The sequence below is a fragment of the Ailuropoda melanoleuca genome, chromosome 1, assembly GCF_002007445.2.
Source record: "Ailuropoda melanoleuca isolate Jingjing chromosome 1, ASM200744v2, whole genome shotgun sequence".
Lineage (NCBI taxonomy): Eukaryota > Metazoa > Chordata > Mammalia > Carnivora > Ursidae > Ailuropoda > Ailuropoda melanoleuca.
This window is the reverse complement of record NC_048218.1, coordinates 35,930,039-35,953,979: the sequence shown is the minus strand read 5'-3', so window position 1 is coordinate 35,953,979 and position 23,941 is coordinate 35,930,039. Positions and strand designations below refer to the sequence as shown.

The 23,941-nt window shown below is 33.5% G+C and overlaps 1 pseudogene; it reads left to right on the top strand.

Moving 5' to 3' along the window:
- The first annotated feature begins 5,455 nt into the window (after positions 1 to 5,455).
- The window catches only part of LOC117803506, a 54,031-nt pseudogene continuing 35,545 nt past the window's right edge, over positions 5,456 to 23,941 (top strand).

Below are 23,941 nucleotides of genomic sequence, written 5' to 3'. Positions count from 1 at the left end.
CCAAGTTTAGCAAAGAATTTGTTACTAATGATAGCTGAAAAACTGTAATTTGTAAATGGTTATGTTCTGAATTATTAGAATAGATTTAAGATTGTGCTTATCATGAATTCACTGGGTTGTTTTACTGGGAGAAGAAAAGTTACAATGAAAAGAGTACACTGGAAATTTTACATAACCTGTGATCTTCCTTACTAGTGCCATCCACAATAATATGGGACAAATACAAACGATGTCCATCAAGGGTGGGAAACAGATGGAGAGATTCCACAAACAGTACCCATTGCTTTGTGAGCTCTCATGTGATCAATGCATTTTTAGAAATGACACTCCAACTATTTATAAATGTCAAGACAGCCATTAGCACTTCAAAACTTGGCTTAGCTATATTGAAGATTTGTCCATTTTATGTTCCTAAAAAAAGAAGTCCTAAACACAGGGAAAAACATCAGCACTTCAATTTTTTTCCAGCTGAATCCAGACCTTTTCTGAAACCTTCCAAAAGACAAAGATAGTGTAGAAAAAAGCAATTAAATAGGATTTGTTTGAGAAGTGTTTCTTCCATTTATGTCAGTAATCAGTGTAATAGGGTCACCTGGGCTTAGTCAGTTAAACATCTCACTTTGGCTCAGGTCCTGATCTCAGGGTCCTGGGATGGGGCCCCAGGTTGGGGTCCGCACTCAGAGGGGAGTCTAAAAAGTCTAATTGTCCCTCTCTGCCCCCCAACCCCACTCGTGCTCCTTCTCTCTCCCTCTCTCAAATGAATAAATAAAATCTTTTAAAAAATAATCAATATAATAATAATCATTGACTACTTTGGCTTTTTTTTTAAAGATTTTCTTTATTTACTTAACACAGAGAGAGAGAGGGAGAGTGTACAAGCAGGGGGAGTGGCAGGCAGAGGGAGAGGGAGAAGCAGTCTCCTCGCTGAGCAGGGAGCCACCCAGGCCCCCTGGTTTTTGTTTATTATTATTTATAAATTAATCAAATTAAAATGACTGATCTAGTATAATCACATACATTTATGTCAAACTAATTTATTTATTTTTTATTTTTTTTTAAGATTTTATTTATTTATTTGACAGAGATAGAGACAGCCAGCGAGAGAGGGAACACAAGCAGGGGGAGTGGGAGAGGAAGAAGCAGGCTCATAGCAGAGGAGCCTGATGTGGGGCTCGATCCCATAACGCCGGGATCACGCCCTGAGCCGAAGGCAGACGCTTAACCGCTGTGCCACCCAGGCTCCCCATGTCAAACTAATTTAAATCATTTTTTACCACATTCATTACAGTTCATGTGATTTACAATCGTATGTTGTTGTGATCACAGGGCTTGTTGTGTTCCATTGGATTAAGGAACATTATTCATTATGAAAGAAAATATTTAAAATTTGTTGAAGCAAAACAGGTTTTTGAAGAGGCAACTACCTGAGGAGGGAGATTCTACTCTCTGCTCTAAATCGTATTCAAGTGGCTTTAAGAGTTCACTCATCTTCAGAAGATGACTAACCTTTTAGATTGTGTCTGCACTAGGAAACCCTCACACAATCATTTTGGAATGAGCCAAGTTCTCAAAACACAATTATATGTTATTATTTTTTCCATCTTATGTTAGACCCATAATCAGATTGGAAATCTATAGTCAGCGATAATGGAGCATTGAGACAATTGTCCGTATCATTCAAGCTAAAGAAACACTTTGATTTGAAATTCTGTATCTAAATGATGGAGGCCAGGGTGCTCCTTTGGTTTGAATGATTTGGATAATTGTTGCAGTTCTCCACTTCATCTTGCTGGTATAAATTGCCCAAAAGCAAATGTATGAGCTACCATATTCATTCAGTGCAGTGAAAATACATACACATTTTGTGGCATATGAAGTTTGCAAATGTTTAAGGGGAAATAAAACAGAAAACTACGGAAGGTATCATTTACATATTTTCAATACCTCCTTTACAGAAAATAAATTACAGTTTGCAGGCTCACACATGTTCACTAAATTGCATTTTAGTATAGCTATTTATCACTTAACTATTTCTGAAAATTAAACAATTCTTAAAATTTGATTATCACAACTGATGAAGAAAGAAACCAATAAAAATCTTCTCAGCTGAACATGATTTTAAAAACAGATATAAATTCACTTAGTGTCCCCACTTACCAGAATAAAGTATTCATAAGTTGCCCAATCAGAACATATGAAGAATTACGCACCTCTGTTGGTGCTAAGCTCCGTGTTCATGGTTTCACTGTGTTTTTGTTGACATGCATTATGATTGCTGCGTACTAAATGATAAGCGGAAGCCAACTATACTTCCCAAAGTGGATCATTGTACTTGTTTTAGTTTCCCTTTGTAAAGCCTAAGTTCTGATCTGTGCCGCAAGCAGTAAAGCAATCAATGCTGATAAATGACTAGAAATGGTTTCTTTATCCCAGTCCTCACTGAATAGAAAGTTTCCATTATCTCGTTCAACATCTTCACTCTATCAATTTGACAGGGGCAGGCGGTGCCACACTTCACTGCTCTCACTTTGGAACAGTATTCTACTTATCTGTTTCTAATATGAAAGAAAAATGAAAAATAATAAAGTCTGGAGAAAACTTGTTTGCACACGTACAAATGCCATCTTCCGTCTTTCTTTTAATTGTTGTTTGGTTTCACCTGGAACATGATAATTTAAAATAAAGTGACAGAATAAAAATTCATAGATGATAGAGCTTAATTTCTAACGTGTTAGGTCAAATAAATCAAGTTTTCCTTGTTGGAAAGAAAAAAAAAAAAAGAAGCATTATCTTCTGTGCCTTTTTTGATTCTAATGGATATGGTACTTTTGTTCACTTTTCAAGGGTTGGATAGCATCTTGGCTTCCTCCTGAGACTTTGTTCTGGCAACCTGGCAGCTAGAAAGTTACCCAATATGCACGTATTGGGACTGTGCACTTCCCCCCCTCCTTTTGTGAGCATTGTCTATCTCTATGGAGCAGAGGAGCGTACTGCAAAAAAGGCAAGGTGTGAACTGGCCTGTCTTTGGTAGCTGGTCAGTAAGCTTTTGAGAAGAAAAGCATCCAAGGTAACAGCACAAGATGTCAGAAAGAAACTTTTTAGAGCAAAAAATGGGGAAAACCATGGCAATTGCTTGGGCATTAATTACCAGCAACAGCCATTTACATTTTATTCTCTGCCAAAATTTTTCTAAATGTTGCTAAGAGAGACTCCTCATGTGTACAGAGCACATTCCTTGCAGGAGCAAGGTCCAGCCTCTAAATATCCTAGATAATCAGCCCTGAACATGAGCCACTCAGCTTGGCCAAGTTGTCTCAGACATGAGCGGTGACCTTTGGGGAATCTGAGTTCATGATGCAAGAAAAGAGAATCTTTCTTTCCCTACACTTTCCTGTACCTTGTACGTTTCCATGTATATTTCTGATGATTGCATCTGTGAAATGAATGTCTTTTAAATGAAAGGAACCCATCATGGCCTAGGGAAAAGAACATGATATTTATATGACTGCAAACTCAGAATTATAATCTGAAATATTTCATCAATCTCATGTTTATATAGTATCAGTTGTCCATCGTTTCATTTTTTGGTTTGTGTCACTACAAAGATAGACATATCTATAAGAATTTTTAAGCACCTCTTGAGAAGAGTTCTAAAAATGAGCAAATGCGGGGCTCCTGGGTGGCACAGCGGTTAAGCATCTGCCTTCGGCTCAGGGCGTGATCCCGGTGTTATGGGATCGAGCCCCACATCAGGCTCCTCTGCTGAGAGCCTGCTTCTTCCTCTCTCACTCCCTCTGCTTGTGTTCCCTCTCTCGCTGGCTGTCTCTATCTCTGTCGAATAAATAAATAAAATCTTTAAAAAAATGAAATAAAAAATAAAATAAATAAAAATGAGCAAATGTAACAAAAATCAATTAAACTTTCATCCTCTACGTAACACTGGTAGAAGGAAGAAGAGCTAAGGGTGCCTTATCACCAGCTAGTAATCAAGATCCTCTGGACCCTGATCCTGGGATGGGGGACTAATCAATCAATGGAACATTCTAAGTGCCAGTTTTCCATTCTGGCAATGAAGAAAAACAATGCAAAATTATATTTTTATGCACTGAGCAGAAAACTCCTAACCAGCTTCAAAACTTACTAAATAGGAAAAAGAAAGATCCTACTAGAGGGAGTAAATTAATGTTTGATTTTTGCCATTTTCCTCTCTCCTTCCATATATTATGTATACTTATATTCTCTTAAACAACAACATTAATGCGGGTGGTTTTTAAGAAAGAATAGAATACACTGTGTGGGTACAGTTACTAATGCAAAATGATAAATTTGTCTTATGGATAAGAACTTCAGACAGTGGTATTATGAGGGTTTTTTTCACCTCTTATCAGTTAAAGCATTCTGCTATATTAGTGTTTTGTACATACTTTGGGGTCAGATACAAAAATATGGCCTAATACTACAAAATACCAGGGTTGTGAGGATCAGGGATCTGGATAGTGTCCAGGTTCAAAACCTCCCTTTGTCACCTACTGGCTGTTACTTGACATCTCTTTTCCTCAATTTCCTTATTTGTAAATTGAGACAAAGTAATTGTGCCCACCACTTAGAGATGTTAGGAAAATAAAAAGGGTTAATAACCGTATAATGGTCAGAGCAGTGCCTGGCATATGGTGAACCCTCCATAAATGTCACTAAAATAAATTTTCAGAAGACAGTTTTTTTGATAAATCCTGACACAAATGCATCTATTTATTTTCCAAGAACTGGCAGAAGAAACTTAAGTCAAACCACAGGAAGTAAACATAACTGTTTTTACAATGTAGTAAATGCTGTTTATACCAGTTCAGCACGGGCGGGGAAAGCAATAGAGTAACTGGCTACAAAACTGCGGGCACCTGCTAAATATGCGGCTAAGTTTTTAATATATTTGTAATGAGCCTTTATAATCTTCAAACCTTGGTGTTAATCAAAATTAGACTTTGTGAGCATTAAAAGGACTTGTAAATAATGAGATTTCTGAAAGAGTGATGATAACAATAATTGAGTAATCTCTGGAGTTCAACAATTTACTTTTTGCGGTAGAAATATTTTATAGCATTTGCAGAGAGTCAATATCCAAAATTTCATTTTCTATTGGTTTAGCTTAGGCCTTTGGCCTCAGAGTTACAGCTTTTTGAATGGGACCACGTACTTGGTTTCCACAGGTGCACTTCCTCCAGCAGATTTATATGCTTCATAAAAGCTTTATAGAGCTCATAAATGCAGACTTTCAATCCTACAGGTACTGCTGGTCTGGAAGTTTTATTTTATCTTTCAGGCTGATGAGAATGACACATCCTTGTTGGGAGATGCTTCTATGAATGACAGAGCAATGGTAAAAACAGAAGAGAGTGATCCTAGTGAAAAAAGGTCTGGAAGAGGAGCTGTGAAGTGAAGTCCACAGGGAGAGTGTGAAATGCTAACTGGGAGCTGCAGGGGAGGAGAGCTTCACAGTGAGAGCCCAGAGGAGGAGAGAGTGCTGCCGCATGAGAAAGCAGGAGTGAGGAAATGGAATAGTCCAGAGTGGAAGGAGAAGGAGCTGGAGACGCGTACTGTACTGTATATTTACATTTCCTTACCCTATGCATTTTATTTTCAGGTCACACTAGGTGCTTTAACATTTCAGGTGAGTGCAATTCAGGATTGTTTTTTAAAAAGCTGGTGAGCATTTAAAAAAATATATCTATTACATTAAGAGAATTTCCCAGAAATACAGTTATCATAATAAACTTTAGCAACCGTCTATTACCTAGAGAGTGAAATAGAAACAAGATGTATAATATTAGGATTAGAGGTAAAGAAAGAGTCAAAGAAGGAATTAGTTAAGGATTTGCTTTTTACAGTTCAGCAAGAAATAAAGCCTGTATGGGTGCCAGCAGTGGAGATGTAGCAAAAGATTGAGATATATTTTATTTTATTATTTTTTAGAAGATTTATTTATTTTAGGGAGCGTGCATGTGCCTGAGCCTGCGAGGGGCAGAGGGAGAAGGAGAAAAGGAGACTCCCTGCCAAGCGTGGAGGCCGATTAGGGGCAATCCCACAACCCTGAGACAACAACCTGAGGAGAATCTAAGAGTGGAGCCTCAACCGACTGAGCCACCCGGGTGCCCTGAGGTATATTTTAAATATGAAATGCCATATATAGTGCTTAATGCATGCCAGAACTTTTTTCTAAGGGTTTTATACATACGCCTTCATTTACTTCTCATAAGGATACAGTAAGGTAGGTACTACTATTATCCCCACTTTTCAGAAAAAGGAAAGTGTTTATAGAGAGGATAAATTAAGTCATTCAGCTACTAAGTGGTGGAGCCATGATTTCAGGTCCTCCATGTATGGCTGTGTCCATTACACATTCCACAAGGAAAGTTGACAATAGCGTCACTGGGGCTGAAATCCAGCACATGCTCCACTAATCAAGTCACAGTGTATCTGCTACTTAAGGAAACTAAGCTGCTTCTGCTTGGCTCATTGGTTTCACCTGGACTAATGGCAATCCTGCAGAATTAGAACCCAGACAGTGTGACACAAGATCTATTTTTAATGTCCCACTAAATATATATGGGGGACGAAGGAAGGCGAAGAATCAAAGATGATTCCCAAGTTTCTCTTTTAAGCAACTGGATTTGCTGTTTATTATTCATAGGGAATAATTTAAAATGTGGCAATTACATAAACTATGTTACACAGATTAAAATATATACTTGGACTATGAGCTTCAATATCATTTCATTAATGTTTATGAAAACCCAGCAGGGTAGGAAACGTGTCTTCACCCCTCACAAACATAAGTCCCAGAGGTTGGTCTGTGCCAATCATGTCAAGCATTGGCTCTGGCTTCTAGGTGAGACCAGCCATTGGGAAGCAGTGGCTAGAGATAGGAGGGGGGGAGTAGAAGAACTCAGGGCATGTATTTCCTCAGCTGGACCATATCCCTCAACCAAAAATCAGAGCTCCTCCCCAACAGCCCTTTCCACACAACCCCCTCCCTCCCTCTCTCTCTCTCTCTCTCTCTTTTATTTAAAGATTTATTTATTTATTTTAGAGAGAGAGAGAGTGTGTTCACACATGCATGGGGTGACAGGCAAAGAGAGGGAGGGAGAGAGAGAGAGAGAGAGAGAGAATCTTTAAGCAGACTCCCTGCTGAGCAAGGAGCCCAATGCAGGGCTAGATCCCAGGACCCTGAGATTATGACCTAAGCAGAAATCAAGTGTCAGATGTTCAATCAACTGAGACACCCAGGCCCCCCAAACCCCTCTCTTTATGTTCCATTCCACAGATTTGCTTCTCTAGCTCTCTCAGGTGGAGGCATAGTCAGAACTTTCTTTTTTTTTTTTTTTTAAGATTTTATTTATTTTATTTATTTGACAGAGATAGAGACAGCCAGTGAGAGAGGGAACACAAGCAGGGGGAGTGGGAGAGGAAGAAGCAGGCTCTCAGCAGAGGAGCCTGAATGTGGGGCTCGATCCCATAACGCCGGGATCACGCCCTGAGCCGAAGGCAGACGCTTAACCGCTGTGCCATCCAGGTACCCCCAGAACTTTCTATTATTACTAACACTGTACTGTACTATTCTAGTCTCACCACCTCTTTTCCTTATTCACGAACTTACCCTTTATTAGATTCTCCTCAAACACAACGTGATTACTTAAATTATCCAATCTGTTTCTTGACCTCACTGACCTAGATAGTATCTTTATTTCTAATTTACATCTAAGGAAACTCGAGGTCATATAGCTGATAAGTTCAGTTCAATTTGAGAAGTGCATGACGATAAACAACAAAGATAAGACAGCAGTGAACTAAGAGGACATGAGAAAAAGTTATATAGAATGTTTTAAAAGTTCTAGAATTTTATCAGTTCAACGAACAGAAAAGACGTTATAGGCAAAAACCGTCCTGTGCAAAAGCAGGAAAGAGTCAAAGATAAAGGAAGATTGAGGGAACCACAAATAGATCTTTGCTGCTGCCTTGCAGGGAACCAGGAATGGTGAAAAGTGAACTCATAAAGGTATCCAGGAGACTAGATAATAAGAAGGAATAAAAGGGTTGGTCATCAGGGAACAAAACTATAGGATTTTACCAGGAACATAAGCCTGAGTGAGTAGAAAATTTAACTTGATTTCCCAAACCCTGTTCATAATCACACAATAACTTTGATTTTAAAGACAGTAATATGTATGCACACATTTGCATACATTTCCTCTGCAATCATGCATCTATTGTATATATATTGATAGGCCATAGAGTAGTTATGTATCTCTGAGCTAAGTGAAAACTAAATATTCTGCTAGTAAAGCCTGAAGTCCAAATCGTTTGAATGCTAGTGGGCAAAATTTTAGATGAAGAGTCACATTCTTTATATATATTTATACATATATATGGATTTACTTTAATCTTTAATGGAGGTTAAAGTGTGACTGTGTAAGGGAAAAAAGGAAAACATCTTAAAATATGGGGTTGCATGAAATCTCAGAACTTGCACAATTTTGTTTTCCAAAGCTTGATAGTATTTTTACATAATGACAAGATCATTAAATTAGGTGTTTTGTCTATGTTAGCGATCTGATTTGGAGAACTACTCCATAGTCAGCAGAAGGAACAGATAGTAGAGCAGATAATGCTGAGAGTAGATGAGTTTTCGTAGACATAAAATTAGCTTCAATGATAGACATGAAGATTATGGGTTCTGGAGTCAGATCCTTAAGACAGGTTAGTGTTTAACCCTCTGTGTCTGTTTCCCTATAAAAAAAAAACAATAATAATAACAACACTACCTCAGTGTATATAACAATGAAAAAAGGAATACATATAAAGCATGAAGATTTGGTAGATAGTGAGTACCATGCAAGTGTTACATATTATGTTTGAAAACATTAATACATTAGCTGTCATGTTTTTAATGATATCGGTTGTTACTTTTAAAATCTCCACTTAGAAGCAAAATATGACAGTCTAGAACATGTGGGATCTAATACTAGAATAAAATCCCACAGCCAACTCTTTATCACTTATGCATTCCTTCTTCATCATTACAATATTACTTGGTGGTGTCATGTCATCATCATGAGCCTTGAGGATTTTAAAGATGACTTACAAAATTCCACTTTTCCCTGAATATATATCCCCAAATAATTGTTGATATAAACATATGTTGACATAAGCAATTCAAATTGGCTTACAGCATTCATGATAAATAATATAAACTATGCTTGTCTTTTCTTAGTGGATCAAGAGGAAAAAGCAAACAACAAAATTTGAGATGCTAAGAGCCATGATTGGAGCAGTACTTGCCAACTTTTCTTGTTATGGGCTAATTTTGATTACCCTATTCCCCAAATCTTTTAAGAGTTGATAGGAAACCCTGGCCTTGTGACAAGGAGCTTGAGAATGATAACATGGCAAATTCCTGATATGAGAATGGGAGATTTGGGCTTTATGAGAAAAATCTATACATTACAGGGAAAAACGAATGCCCGTCATGTTGACCGGATAACCCTTCCAAGTCTATAGTTAGAGAATACTTTTTTTAAGGGCTTCCTAATGTCTCTCATAATTTCTTCTAGATTTTGAGTGTCTTCTGTGTTAAACAATACAATTATTTAAAATGTCAGATAAATAAAATTTTCATGGTGCTAACAAAATGTGGTTTCTGTCTTTTTTTGAGCAGATAAATATACTAATTATTAGGATTATATATATGCAAACCCCATAAGTGATACTGTTCTCTAACTAGTTTTGTTTTTCATATTTCTGCAATGAGCTTTGACCTAAGGAAGAATATTGAAAGTTGAGATGATATAACATTTATAACAACACAGTTTTGCCTATGGGATTAATTAATTGCTTTAATTTCATTAACATTTTATTTCCACAGTCAATTTAGGAGTTTAAAAATAATTTTATCAGAAAGACAAACATGTTCACAATATTGGCAAAATAATTGATTAAAGTCTCTTCTCAGTCTACATGGTCTTTTATTTATGTGACCCATTTAAATCAAGACTTTTGTTTCTCTGTAATTTTTTTTATGTGTCCTTGACTCTGTAACTTTCGAGTTGTATCTGGAGACCACAGAATATGTTAACAATACACTTGGGGGTCTATCAGTGAAAAGATGATGTTTTGAAAGAAAAAGAGATTTAGAGAACATAAACTTTTGAGAATACTTATTAAATGAAATTGGTTACAGTACATTTTTTCCTAAGAGGCAAGGAAAGACAAAGTAGCTGACACAAATAATTGGTAAATAGAAAATTATTCAATAATGGCTATTTTTCTAAATAGAAAAGTGAAAGAATGCTCAATTCAGAAACTAATTGCACATTATATAGACCAAAATAAATTCCTAAGAGAACAAGTAAAATGTCAAAAACCCAATCATAAAATATTAGAATAAGCTAGAACAAAATGCTTTTACGTGTACTAAACACCAAAACTGCATAATAACCCTATGAAATAAAAGGGGCAACATAAGTAAACAACCTCTCACATAAACACACACCTCTCTAGCATATTAGGGAATTCACCCCTTAGTATGCTGTTTTTATTTATTTGGATGAGCTGAATATAATAAACATCCTCCCACACTGTTACCAAAACTGGAATATCCACAAAAAAGAACTGTCAAAGGCTCCATTTGTATTTAGTATTGTACAACCAAAATAATTGTCCATCAATAAAAATAGAGATATTACACTTTGATCAATAATATAATTCCAGTTTTATTATTTGTGTTTAAATTAGTATTTTTATCCAATTCAATATCCAGAATATAAACCTAATACAGTGTTCAACATGATACTTATCAATTAGTTTATTTTAGAGCACTCTTTCATTCACTGACTATATTATATTGAACCACTGGAAAATATTATTTTTATAGTTCAAAAATGGTTGAATGTTGGAAATGTCATATGACTCTACCAAACATATCTAGGATATATTTTCTCAACTTATGTAGTTGTGTAGCATTGTCTAGATCATAACATTGTCATTCATAAATCTTACATTTATTGAAGTATCTTTGAAAAACATCAACATATCAAAAGTACCAAAATTTTCTGGCTGCTTATCAAGTGTTCTTTTAAATAAATCAAATAGTAAAATTTAACCATATGATAGTTAATGCAATTTAATATTTATAAGTTGAATTACAGTTTCTACTAATCCCAATAAATTCAAAATTTCTATTGCCTTTGAGGGGCAGAAGGTAGTTTGACTACTATTAACAGCTTAGATGAAGGTAGTGGGACAATTTTACTAAGTACATTGTTTAAGAATGGCTACAACATTCTATAGTATTAGTGAATAAAAGAAGAGGCAAATATGGTGAAATAAAATATCCTATAATATGTAATACATATTTAGGATTTACAAACTGAAAATAAACACTTATACCATTAACAATATACCGGTATATTTAAAATGTTCACATGTAAAAAAATATTTCATTTGTGCTCTTTTAAGTGATGGTCAATATGATCATTATAGAATTCATTTGAAATGTAATGAGAATTCTTTATAGAAGCTTTCTTTTTCCCTCCAAGTTAACTCTCCTGTTCCATTGGTAAGTAACCTGAATGTGAATGATGTGGGAGTTGGAATTATGAGAGAAAATTTAGAAAGCAACTATGCTATATGTAATGCAAGATTATTTCCATTTGGTTTAAACATAAAGTTCTGATTAATGTTTAAATATTAAAAACATTATTTTATGATAGTTTAGATTTTTGCAGGAAAAATAGAATAATCCATAAGCAAGTAAGAGTTATAAAATACGATAAACTGAGTGAGGATTTTTCAAATGTTGGAATAAGAGGATACATTTTTATAATGTTACACAGATATGCATTTTTGCTTGAATTTAATAACTCTAATGAATAAAACCAATGTTAAATTATTCATGTATATCAAGAGTCATATCTGTTTTACATAAAACACTGCACTAGCATCTCTGTTGTATCCACTATAGTTTTATATTATAATACATGCTTGGCAAGTATTTGTTGAATTGAAATTAATTAAGAATACATTTCCATTCATTTTCAATTTCCCATCATGATAAAGAAAGAAAATAAAGTGGCTAAATCAGCATCAGCAATATTCCAGAAATGTGACTTTGTCAAAAGGAGAATAAAATACAAAACAAACATAATCTACACTATTCAAAATGAATAGCCAATTTCTAAATATTCAGGAAATTGTATTATAAGGTTCTAGTTACTGACCTAATTTATAATAATTTATAGAAATATATCATTAAATCAAGTACAAAAATATAATTTTGTATATTTAAGTAGTTTTTTTATAGAGAAAGACAAATTATTTTTATTATTTCATAATTCTAGGTATTTGTTCAATATAAAAACAAACACCAATACTCCTGAAATCCTCTGTAAATTATGGACCAATTCTTATTATAGTTAAAACTGTTTCAACTACGCTTATGGTACTTTCAGTGTAAACAGAAAAGATAATCATTCATATATCTTGTTTTGTACTTCGAACAATTAAGTTCCTCATTCATTAATTTTAAAATAAATATTTCGTTGTGTTTCACAAGGCATAAGAAAGCTAACATAACAACATATTTGTTCTACTGTAGCTTTTTTTGGTGCATAAATGACACTGAATTTAATATAATTGAATGCTCTTATATCTCTTCACTATGCCCTTTTCCGAATATGATTTAAGTTAATCATGGTTTTAGATATGCCATTTATTTTATCACATCTAGTATTATGTGCAATATCAATTGCAATAGATTTCTCATTATTAATTGGTACATCTTAACCACTTAAACTCAATTTCTTAATGTCGGGTAATAAAAAGCCAGATCCTATTAAACGTCAATATATCATGAAGGGATTAAAATATAAGTTAAATTAATTTTGTAACAAATCAATACATTATAAAACACAATTATCAATGAAAATCCAAAGAGCTGTAGCAATAAGTTTTTTTCCCTCATATATACAAATACTAATAAAAGTACAAATAGTAAACAAATTTCAGAGCTCTAAAGTCAATTTAAAGTGGAAGTAACTTTTACGGGAGTCTCCTCCCCACTTAAAGGACTGAATTCCAGCATTTCTTTCACAATATGTCCTGATTAAATGATCTGATATATAGTCTCTTTAGTCACTACAACTATATATATATATATATATATATATATATATGATTTTATTTATTCATGAGAGAGACAGAGTACAAGTAGGGGGAGAAACAAATGGAGAGGGGGAAGGAGGCTCCCTGCTGAGCAGGGAGTTCCATAGATCATGACCTGAGCCCAAGGCAGACTCTTAATCATCTGAGCTACCCAGGTGCCCCACTACAACCTTATTTTTGAAGTATGTTTAGTAGAAATCTGCTCAGCTTCTTATACACTGATTTATTAATTATTAAAGTTTATCAAAAAGTTTACATTTTTCAACTCTTCCAGAGATTCTTTTTCATTCCAAATAAGTGTGAAATGGCCTTCAATTTTAACTTATGTTAGTATTATTTTCAATACACCTCCGTACAAATGACATCTTTTGAAGACTTTGAAAAGAAATATTTAGTGTGCATTCACACGCACACACGCACACACGCCACAAATCTATTTTTGTTAAAAATCTTTAAGCTTTTAGGTTGTATAATGCACATGAAGGGGGAAAGCACGAACTTTGGAATGAGACAAATCTGACTTTTAATTAACCACTATGAACTGCTGTTACTCGAAGATAAGTGGTTAACATCGCTCTTGTTTGGATCTTGGGAAGCTCAACGTAAGGCATTGAAAGCCTGTAGCACACTGCTTGGCCCATGGTAGGTAGTTAATAGATTATAGCTAATACATTTATAAATAGTCACTTTTATATGCAAGTGATTCATTTACTATCTAAGCTGTTAATAGTAGTCAAACTACCTTCTGCCCCTAAAAGGCAATAGAAATTTGAATTTATTGGGATTAGTAGAAACTGTTATTCAACTTATAAATTGCATTAACTATCATATGGTTAAAGTATACTATTTGATTTATTTAAAAGAAACCTGATAAGCAGCCAGAAAATTTTGGTATTTTTGATATGTTGATGTTTTTCAAAGATACTTCAAATAAATGTGAGATTTATGAATGACAATGTTATGATCTATGAAATATTACTATTCATATGATCTATGAAAAAGCAGAAGTTTAAGAAAGGACTGGAATATCGGAGTCATTTACCACTAAGTGTTGATCAAATGATAAATATCTGGAGAGGTATACGTGCGTGGAGAGGTGGAGGGTGGAGAGGACAGCCTCAGGCTGAATTCTCATTTCACTGGTACTTGATTCTCCAACTGCTTTGTGGTTTTATTGCATGTTCTTGAATCCACAAAGCACTGATCCAGACTTATGAAAAGCACTCTGGGATCATTTTTCTTTGATGGTTCACATGGCAACTTCATTATGGTTGCCTGGATTTCCCTAGTTATGCAGAGGATTGCCCGGATTTTTTGGCAAGGCTCCTGCTTATGAAAACTGATGTGGAAATGGCTTGAGACTAATATTGCTCTCTAGGTATTATTTTGGTCTTTTGTAACATGGATAAAATAATAGCCAAAATGTACCCAGAATGTCTTTTCTTTATGGGAAAAGAAAAATCAAACTATTTATTATTCCTAGTCGCCTTCCAAATTCTAACATTCGAATAGACTTTGTGAAGAAGTACCAAAGCCTATTAATATTTCTTCTATGGTTTTCAAAATTTTAACAAATTAAAGCTTCATAGCAGGATGGTGGTAAGTGTGGGAGTGAAGGACTTATTCAACAAGTATATATAAAGGAATCAATGACCTCAGAAACCTCTGACATCCCTAGGAGAGCTACTTAGGGATGGCAGCCTGCAGTGGAAAGGAACTAAATTATATCTTAAGATTTATACTTATGCTGTTGCTCTAAATCGCAGCTTAGAAAATGAGAAATAAGGACTAATGAGAAATAATAAATTGTTATAAACATAACCCAAAGTATTGTTGCAAAAACTGTGTTTTCACAATACTTTTCTATTTTATAGGTCAACAAAAAAGCAGAAATAAAACTTTACAATTTTATCTAATATTATTTAATCTAAAGCTGTCAAAGATGCATAAATAAAAATATTTTCATATTTAGTTTAAATAAGTTGAGCCAGCAGAAGTTTAATCGATACTTATTTTAAACTCTTTTACTATGCAAGGTTTTTGGCTGAAGTTTTACCTCTCTTTATTCAAAAGGACCCAAGAGAGATATTATCCTTCAGTCAAGTACACAGCTCTTGCATATTGCTGAGATTTTTGCTACACTATTTGTTATAATAAACCAGAGACTGAAAAAGTCATCAGCATGATTAGCCATGTACCCAACCTTTTCGTTGATAAAATGAGTTTTATAAATATCTAAAATAAAATTTATATTTAGGATAGGAAAGTGTTTCTTAACACCATAAAAGACTCAGATTATTACTTTCCATTGTAAAAAATACTCTAAAATTTAGCTTCTGATCTTTAACAATATTCAATTACTAAATTCCTTCTTTTCTGTAGTATTGAAGGGGTGGATATACATATGTTTGGATTTAAATAATCAATTTTATAATGGTTTTTATATAAACATTTGCCTATTAAATATATAAATAACAAGAACAAAGAAGATTGGATCTGATCTATCAGAATAGTTATCTGAATTTTGTTCTGACAGTAACTGACCTGAGAAGAAAGGATTATGAAAAGTACGTGAAAAGGGCAATAGGCTTACTCCCAGAAGTTCTGATTCTAATATAACTGGGAATGTTGATTTTTTTCCTTCTTTTATTATAGATAGGTCTCAAACAGATATATATTCACCTTGGTTTGAGGGGACATTAGTTATGGCTGAACACTCTGATTCCTCACTCCATCTGGACAATTTAATGAACAGACTCCCTCTTTCAAGACCAAATGAGATAATGCATGCAAAATCATTTTGAAGAGCATAAAGTACTTTACAAATGCGAAGTATTATTACTTTCAGACAAGTAATTAGTGCTTTCAGTAATAAAGTACCTCTTGACAGTAATACATGAATGATAGTTCTTTGGAAATGACCTTCTAATCAGTTGGGCACATACCTATGTGGTAAGTAAGTATAACTTAAGCTACATTTCCTTACTTTGCTGAGGAAAATTCAGGAAATTTTATAAGAATGAGATACATCATGCTACAAATATATATACTACCTAGTATTTTTCATTGAACAATATTTAGAAGTCTAAAAAATATCATTCATTAAACAAATCACTCAGAAATATGTAATAACTAAAAATCAAGTATTCAGTAGCAATGCTACTGAAACATAGTAGAAATAATATACATACTTTGAAAAAAAAACTCTGTTTAATCCAAATTACTTTTTTTTAACTCAAAATGTCTCTTTCTATATGTGTATTTATGAATCTGTGGGAAAGTGCAAACCTATTCTTTCTGAGTGGGCATATTTCTTTTTTAAATTAATCTTCCTTATTTCATTGATGTCTCATTACACCAATAATTGAGTTATTTTAATTCATTTAAAATATGATTTCTGAACATATATTATGACTCTGTTGTGAAGAAAACAGGGTCAGTAACATACAGCGATTTCAGATCTTTCGAAGAGTTATGAGTAATGAGTAATGAATTCCAACTAAAACAGAAAGAATGAAATGGCCATATGGGAGTTGGAATAATATTGAGTATGACTAAATATATATATATATATATATATGAAGGAACAGCACAGATTTGAATTGTCAGAACTGTGATTTTGTACCATCTCACTTAGGCTCTGACTTTATGATTTTAAACGATAAAATTACGAGTGTATCTACAATGGCAAAACAATGTTGAAATCCAGACATCTCCTGAGGTAAAGAATAAGTTATACCTTCAGAGGACTATAAGTCAGTAGCAAACAATTTCTAGTGAGTTTCAATCTTTTCAAAATGTATTTAATATTTCATAATTTGATTATTCGTTAGATAAATGTCTTAAAAATACAAATGTATGTGATAGTCTTAATACATGGTCAATAGACTTGAAACAATAAATGTATTTTTCTTTGAAAAGCTGAGAAGTGAATTTCATGATTTTTTTTTTAAACAAGGAGACTTATATTCCCAGAATAAAATCAAGCTTCTTTACAAAGTGGAGATTATATGGAAATACTGTTCTTTTCACCCCTCCAAAGCTAAAAAATTTCCCCTACACTAAAGATAACAAACAAACAAACAAAAAACCTAAGCAATAGTAACAATAAAAACAAACATATTAAACTTAACAGAAAAAAAAGAGAACTTAAATGGTATTAACTTGATTTCCTATAACATATATATGTTTTTTTTAATCTAGAAACTTAAGGAGCCTACGGAGAAAAGTTTTATATCTCTAAGGTTCATACCACTTCATGAGAATACATTGAAAAACTTGATGTAAAGACTCTTCTGACTCCCAAATTTTATATAAGAAATATTAAAATTGGACTTATTTCCCTAACTGTATAAGAAATAAGATGCTTCACTAAGGGAAGTTATCTTGGTCATGCAGCTGTTCTATTATCAGCTGAATCACCTTTCACAAAATAGGCAAAAGAAAGATCTAGAGAGGGTGATTGGATTGTGAATATTTTCAAGAAAGTTTCTTGTACATAAGTTCTGGTTGTACTACATTTCTGCAGCTTCTCGTTTGGAGAATCAAATTCTACAGAGGTATAAATTTTTATGAGTTAAACTATATCCTTGAAAGAGATGAGGATATTATTTATTTCAAATTTCAAAATAATATAAATAAAATAGTTTTTTGATGATGTATCCCTACCACAAATAAATATCTTTACTAGTTTTAATAATAATATCTAGTGGAATAATTTACAACTTATTTTATGAACTATGTTTTGTTGACCAACTGAACATTTGAACTGTGATTATTATTCATTCTTAAAACAATCAAGCACAGTCAATTAGTTGATAATATCCTAAGGATCTGTTTCATAAGCCAAGTACATTTTGAAGAAAAAATGGATTTGCATTGAACGAAAGGCATTTTAGGAATCTAAATTCTCCTGATTATTGCATTTCAACTTCAAGCTTTCTTTTAAAAACATGTGCTTAGTGTAATTCCTTTCCCCAGAGTATTTCTCTGCATAAAGCAAGAATGCTCTCTGAAATCAAAGTCTTTTCGCGTATTTCTNTTTCTCTGCATAAAGCAAGAATGTTCTCTGAAATCAAAGTCTTTTCGCGTATTTCTTTAACAATTAATGTCCTATCATCATCTAGGCTAATCTGTTTTTCAATACTCTCTTATTTTCAAGCACTGGACTTTTGTTGATGTTACACAGAGGTCATACTCTTAGGTTTATGGTGCTTAATAAAATTTTATTGCTGCTTTTCTGTCAATCTCAAGAGTAAGTTAAATCTGTACATTTATAATTAAACACATGGTTGCCCAGAAACTCATTCTCAAATAATAAAAGGGGTAGTTCAATTCCAACACTTAATTTACTTTTCTATATATTCAAAACTTATGCCACTTCATCTAATTTTGATACTTCAGCCACAAATGTTTATGAATACGAATTGTGATTAAAATGATGACAGATTTCAAAATAATAGGTGTATCTATCACTGAAAACAAATCCTTGTCTTTACCAGGTGTACTAGCAGACTGAGAAAATAAACAAGAATTTGAAGCAGCTTACTCTCAGAAGAAATAACCTAATAACTTTGTCCCATTGAGAATGCTATACCAAACTCAGAGCCCGGTTTCCTATTAGAACATATCCCCAAACCATTCATTTCGTCATGTTAATTGCCTCCAAAACAGGAGCCATTAACCTAGTCTGATAAGATTGAATGTGTTATTGATGTTGGTCTAATTAAATATTTTATGAACAGTAACCATTATGTCAGAAGTTGAGATATGACAGCATCAATACACATTTTGTTAAAGTAATTTCTATGACCTTTACAAATAATTTTCACAAACTAAAATAAATATAGTCCTATTACAAGTAGATCATTTCAAGAAATGGGCTTTTTCATGTTAAAAACAATTTATCATGCCAAGAAACATCAAGTTATAAATGTAAACCCAGCGAAAAATACCTATTTCTCCTCCATCCACTCCCACATATAACAATATATTCAATAAAACAACAACATTAAAAAGTTAAACTTTCATCTAAGATACTTCTCATAGCAAAGCCAATATCCCATCTTATGAACACTAATAAACCAGTGGCAGAAAAGGAAACAGAAGAAAAAACCTTTAAAAATGGCATTATGCAATTATATCAGGAATCTCATTCATCTATACTATAAAGATATTTTCTCTGGAATATATTCTTTAAACAATATAAATTATTAATGCCATTATCAAATCTTAAGGGAACTAATACTTCAATTTTCTAAAGTAGATTTCCAGCTTCTAAATTTCACTGCACCCTAATAACCTCCATGAATACAATTAATGTTTTAATAAAGAAGATTTTTGTGACATTTGAATTTTACTCTGAGTTATTTTCTTTTTTGAAATGACTTTTAAGGAGTCATTTACCTAAAATACTTTAAATATGTTAGACCAATTAATATTAGCTAAAAAATGACAAAAGAAAACAATTTCCTAACTCTACAAAAGCTCTTTTTTGTTCTCTTTAATAAAGTAATTTTAAAAGTTTTTCTAATAGAATTTTACGAATAGAATATGATTCAGTCATTTTCTCTTAAATCTTGTTCTGAAACATTAAGCCATAGTTAAATGTATTTCATTTGATCTATATTTAATATTACATTGTTTAAAAAATGAGGTCCATCATATTTCTAAGATTAAAAATCCAAATTCTAAAGTTTTCTCTTACGTCAGTAAAACAGTCTTTACTTCTACATTTTAATGTAATTTTATTTTTCATGATTTTTTAGACTGTTCATTGTCAGTAGCTGAAATAGAATCATACCTCCATTTATGTTTTTAAACAATTTTCCATCTGAGATAACATCCACTGATGATAGCTGTTGTCAAAGCAAGTCATTGCCATTCAAGTATAAAACATCTTAACTTACCTGCTAGTTCTGAATGGTACAATTAAAAATCTTAAGAACATGAAAATATTCTCCCCTTAATGCTCATGTGACTGACTTCAAATACCTTTTAAATATCTGATCGTGACTCCCAGTGATAGAGTGCTACAGCTCACTAATTTATATCTTTCCATGATTCAGCATTCAATCTGGTGCTTAAGCCAAGTCTTTTCTTTACTTACCCACAGGACACTAATAAAAAAGCATATAATACTTCATATCCAGGAATTCTGATTTTAACCTTCAGTTACTCACCTATGAAAGAGAGAGAAAGAGAAAGATAGTGGTTAGTATTAAAAATCCTTTACGTTTCATGATATACTCAGGGAGCATCATGATATAAAAGGGCCTTTCTTTGTTGCTTTGTACTTTGATATATATATATTTATATGACAATTCTGCAATATAAATTATACTTGAGGATTTTACATTGTTATGATTTTGGGGTCTTTATTTTCTATGTCAGTTTGCTTGGAAAAAAATATAATAAATCTGCCAGGAAATAATCAATTTAGCTACCTGAACAAAGCATCTTAATATTCCAAGTACATTACCTTAAACAATATTTTATTAAATTCCTTCATTAAGACAAATGTTCTAGTAAAGCATTTGTTCACTGTCATCTAAGCTGTTGATCTGGCTACTTGACTTTTCCCTTTGGGCCCTTCCCTACACTCAAAGTGCTCAGAGGAAAGACAGGTTATCCCAAGGGAAGCTGTAATTTCACTTCTCCAACCTCTGGAGCTGAACCACCAGAAGTTGCTATCCTTCAGTGGTCTGAGACCACACTGTTTTCTTTTTAGGATACTTCCTATATCATTTTTTTTTTCCGCTATAAATAAGCGTTAAAATGATGAGAGTGACTTGGGCTGAAAACTACAAAATTTGACATAAGCAGTGAAAAATAACCTACAAAAATTAGTAGTTAAATAAATACTCACTAAAGTGGATTCTATTCCCTTTTAGGATGTAAATTTTGGTAAATGGTAAGTTTTTCAGGAGAATTCTGGAAAGTTACAGGTTGGTTTGTTTGTTTTTTCCCTCTCCTCTAGAAGTTAACACAACATAATAGTAAATGACTGGACTTCCAATAGAAATTTACATTATTTTTAGAAAAATAGTTACATTTCTTCACCTTAGGATATACAAAGCCAGAAGAAAAGATTTTCGTAAGCACTGCTGGATTAATTCTCAGAATAGCCCTATCAAGATGTCTTATTCTTGTTATTTCTACTTTTAAATTAAAAAAAATACACAACAATAGTAGTAAATACTGGGACTGATATTAGAACCCAAAGGATGTTTCCCCCCCAAAGTAATCAAAATAATCCAAAATTAATTTTAAAAGGAGAATGATGATTAATTATGTAATATTAATCACTTCCAAACAACTACACTGATCATTAAAGACCAGGATTTTTAAGAGCCTACAAAACTATCCCCAGTAAAGTACATCTTTACTTTACCTTATAAAAAACATAGCATATGAAACTATAAAATTTTATGTCTTATTACTTGAAACCAACTTTATTTTTTTATGGTGCTCAATCTTTTGAGTAAAAAAGATATATAAGTATTCTAACAGAATTTGTACTATTTATAAAAGTGGTTATTATTGGAATTAATTTAATCAGTCAGATTTTTTTTAAGTATCTAGTTATGAGGTACTTCTCAGGTCTGATCAGTTTTTTCACTATATATAGAATATAGTTGTCATCAATGAAATAACATAGACAAGCATCCAGAAATTCACACCTGTAAAACTGGGAATATGTTCCATCAGGAAATTACTCTTTTTCTTAGAAATCACCTTTAAACCACAAATCACTGACTGAAATGGTATATTATTTAAACACATATTTCTTCTACTACATGCTGTCAAATTCAAACCTAAGAGATATTTATAATTATCCCTAAGAGTTAATCTCACCCTTCCAATAGTCCCTTGTTTCCTTCATTCTGTCTAGTCCAGTAGTGAAGAGCTTTAATTTTCAGGAGTTTGGCTGGCCTGAATTTGAATACTAATCTCTCACCTTTGATATTTGTGTGGCCTTGGTGGTATCTGTGTGACCTTGAGCAATTACTTAATAGATCTAAGCTACTTTAGCCTAGTTTTCAAGATGGCATAACAACCTTCAACAAATATTGCTTAAGGGCCTCGTTAAGATACTAGATTCTATATAAATATCTGAAGTTGCTTAAACTCTAGTACCCGGTTTGAGTCACTCAATCATGACAGAAGTTCATCTTCCAAAAGAAGGGATTATCTATTGCTGCTTTTTTTATAGCACTTCCTGCTGCTAAAGACTCCTGTGTCAGCTGAGGTCCCCGTTAATACTTAATGTCAATCTCATCAATGACTTTCTTACACAGAATCCACCAACACCTTGAAATACATTAATATGTGCATAGAGAAAAAGCCAGAGCTGGTTGGTAGGGAGCACCCATTTGTAGCATAGTTTGTAATGTATATAAGGGATCCATTCATATGTCCCAAAATTATGTAAGCCATGTAGAAATTATTTTATTTAAAATTAAACACTAATCTCATCCTCCAGCTCAACAGGAGTTTAAAAGTATATTTAAATAGTAAAAAAAAAAAAATCTATTTCCATCTTCTGCAATTAATTTCCTAAGTCTACATGTTCTTTAAAAGTAAACCTTAGAAAAATATGTAAGAGAAATATTTTAATATAATTTTGATACCAACACAAGTACAACCTCACTAGCACTTTTATTCAATTATCATGCTCACTTTGTATAGTTAGTTATGCCTAGAATGGACCTCTTACTCTCTGTCCCAATTACAGTGTAAAAGATGCAATAGAAATGAGGAAGATTGGGGCGCCTGGGTGGCACAGCGGTTAAGTGTCTGCCTTCGGCTCAGGGCGTGATCCCAGCGTTATGGGATCGAGCCCCACATCAGGCGCCTCCGCTAGGAGCCTGCTTCCTCCTCTCCCACTCTCCCTGCTTGTGTTCCCTCTCTCACTGGCTGTCTCTATCTCTGTCAAATAAATAAATAAATCTTTAAAAAAAATGAGGTAGATTAATAACCCCAGTAATTTATATTAATGTATATAAGAACACCTTAGGTGAGAGAGATATTTGATCTTTTGTGGGGAGCAGCAGTGGGGAGTTCAGTAGGGAGCTAGTGCTAGAGAAGCATGATTAGCTGGGGCAATTCTGAGTTGTACTTTTTTCTCTCCCATAATGCCCCGGGGATGACATAATCCATCCTTAAAATATCATGAGGCAGCATAACAACAGAGACCTCCCAATGCCACCTAGGTTTCAAGCCAGTAACAGCAGGGTAGCAATAAAATCTGATGTATCTGAAAAGGAGATAACAACAGGTGATGCCGGCCAACATACCCTGAGCATCTACAAGTACCTTCCAACAGAATCTCAGAGAACAAATAAGAGTATGGCTGCCTACAGGATCAACTTTTCAAAATCTGCTATACTCTTTTACCCCATTAATCACCCACCAGAAAATACAATAGAAAATATAACTTGAGATAGCCTGACAGAGGCAAACAAGCAAAAAGGGGGGGGGGAGGAAAATATCTATAAAATGATATCAAAGAATAAATTTAGAGAGATTTTGTCATGGTTGAGATGGCACTCTAAAATAATACATAACTGTAATGAAATTACAGTGAAAGTTTTAATACAACTTTTGAGGAAGTTAATGAGATTATTATAAAATGTACATTAAGAAATAAATGTTTATAGGGGCGCCTGGGTGGCACAGTTGTTAGGCATCTGCCTTCGGCTCAGGGCGTGATCCCAGCGGTATGGGA